The sequence below is a fragment of the Miscanthus floridulus genome, chromosome 14 (assembly GCF_019320115.1).
Source record: "Miscanthus floridulus cultivar M001 chromosome 14, ASM1932011v1, whole genome shotgun sequence".
NCBI lineage: Eukaryota > Viridiplantae > Streptophyta > Magnoliopsida > Poales > Poaceae > Miscanthus > Miscanthus floridulus.
Window position 1 is genome coordinate 90530316 of NC_089593.1, and position 2692 is coordinate 90533007.

Below are 2692 nucleotides of genomic sequence, written 5' to 3' on the forward strand. Positions count from 1 at the left end.
GGTGATGCCAATTAACCACTGAACCACCAAGTGAGCGGTCGACACAACAGGGACTAGCGTGTTGGCAAGCACGTGAACCTCGGGATAAAATCATCGTGTCATCCTTGTCTTCCCGTTGGTTTGCAATCCCTTTACACAAGCTTGTAATTACTTTCATATACATTGTGCTTGTGTAGTTGCTCTTGTAATTAGTTAGCTTGTGTAGCTTGCTAGTTACCTTCTTGCTTGTGTAGCATAGAAGTAGCTCCCTTGCGCAACTAATTTGGCTTGAGTAGCCTTGTTAGTTGCATTGCTTAGTTTGTGTAGCAAAGTAATTTGCGCTCTCTAATTTGGCTTGTGTAGCCTTGTTATTGAGCATTGCTAGTGAGCTTAGGAGCTTTGTGCGCTTTGCATCACTAGTTGTGTAGGAACTCGCCCGGTTGCTTGAAGTACTAGTTGCATAGGTTTGTGTGACCTTGTAAGCTAGAATTGTTAGGTGAGCCCTAGCTAGCCCGGCACCTTTTTGCTTAACTTGGATCTTTTATAAGGTGCTTGAGAACTTAGATAGAGGGGTGTAGTCTTGGCTAGATCTATAGTTTTAATTCCACATTTGTTTCGGTTAGCCGACGTGATTAATTTTAGAAAGGACTATTCACCCCCCTCTAGTCCACCATCTCGGCCCTACACACTTTGAACAGTGCTGCTCCATGGCTGCATCTAGATCAACTCCTCCCAATGGTCGGCACCATCCCTAGGCCGTCACTAGAAGAACACCGTCTTCTAGCGGAGGAGGCTACAACAGGAGGGCGCCGCCCATCCCGTGCCGTGTCGAGAACCACACCTACGCGTACCAGCCACCACTTTTGTGTCGCTGCAACTTGAAGATGCCTCGGTGGATTTCGTGGAGTAATGGAAACCCAGGACGTCGGTACCACAGATGCTATAGGGCAAATAATGTAACTCAATTTCTTTCTTGTTAATTCTGTTTTCGCAATGCAGATGCTGAAATCCCACTGTACTTATGGTAATTTGGTTTTTTTGTAGCCCAACTTAGATTGTAGGCTCTTTAAGTGGCATGATCCCCAATATGAAAAATTTTAGAGGACTTCGATTTTGGATTTATGTAACAAGATTTTGAAGCTAAAGGTGGAGGCCAATGTTACAACAAATGAAGAACATCTGCAGGAGTAGGAAGAGATTATGCCATAGGTTGATGAAATGACTAGGGTTCCAACGAAGATGATGGAAGATTTTGTACCTTTGAGAAAGAAATGTGCTTCCTGTTCTTCTTTCACCTATTTTGTACTTACCTTAGTTCTTGGCATGTTCATTGGCAAGTTGCTTAGTTCACCGCAGTAGATTCAAGTATCAATTTATGATGTATCGGACTAAAATCTATCACTTTTATACAACTATTGTTAAACTAAATGTAAGGTGATTATCCAGGTGTTCAATTTATTGAAATGTAAATGCTAGTACATCCAAGTATTAATTGATGTGTCGGACTAAAATCTATCACTATTGTACAACTATTGTTGACCTAAATGTAAGATGATTAACCAGTGTTCAATTTATTGAATTATAAATGATAGTAGATCCAAGTATCAATTGATGTGTTGGAGGCATCCTACTTCCTTGGACACTGGACCCTGGTACATGGGCAACCAATTTATTAAACTGTATATACACTCCTACGGTCCTACCACATCTTCCTCCCATCCATTCCCCACTCTGCTCCCTTACTCTGCTTCACACTTCTAGCGTCGGACGAAAGGCAGCCTCTCGCATGCTCACGGCACCTTCACCTTCAAAGTCCAACCTCGCCAGCGCACAAATCTTGAGCATGCCATCCCTGCTTCTCTGCTCCATCTAGATCTATGGTAACTGCATTGGATCTACTCCTTCACCGAATTCTATATTCCTTTGTATTGCTCTCTCGTGCTCTCTGCTCCTTCACCTTCATCCTAGATATAGTAATTTTGTTGGATCTACAGATGAAAATGCATCTTCTCATTCTAGAGTTTGTTGCCTTGTATATCCATGGAGTGCAGCTTGTGAGCCTTATTGTCCTCAGTATTGGTTCACCAAATCAGTGCTCTTTGAACAAAGTCGATGAGCTAAATGAAAGTGTACCGATGGATGTGGACAGGGTTGTACTGGTCAAGGCTCAGGATGACATAGAGATTGACAATGATCCCATGGAGGCCGATAATGATCTGCAGGATATTGTAGAGATTCACAATGATCCCATGGAGGTCGACTATGATCTGCATGGAGAATGATTAATTATGCAACCAATGATGTACATATGAAGGCCTTTTAACTTTTGTATAGTGTCGGCCTAATTAGTATCTGTTTACACCAAAATTTGGGAAGAAGAATGCGGGAACTCAAAGCTTCCAGGATTGTATCATCAAGGAATCAATTAGATGTGAATTGGTATCAACTGATTTAGATGCGATGTCAGAATCGGCTATTTTATAGATGACGTCAATAGACGATGTCAATGGGCTATGCTTGAATGGCGCCAGAAAGGCGTGTCGGACTCTACAAATAAGGAAAATTAGGGTCCAAGTTATTGTTAAGTTAGGAAGTTTTCTTTTATTCCAAGAATTGTAATGAGTCGTATTTGAGTAGGATTCATATTTAGGTTTCGGGTATAAATATTAGACCTTGGTTATTGTATAAGGAAACAAACACTCAATAAATACAA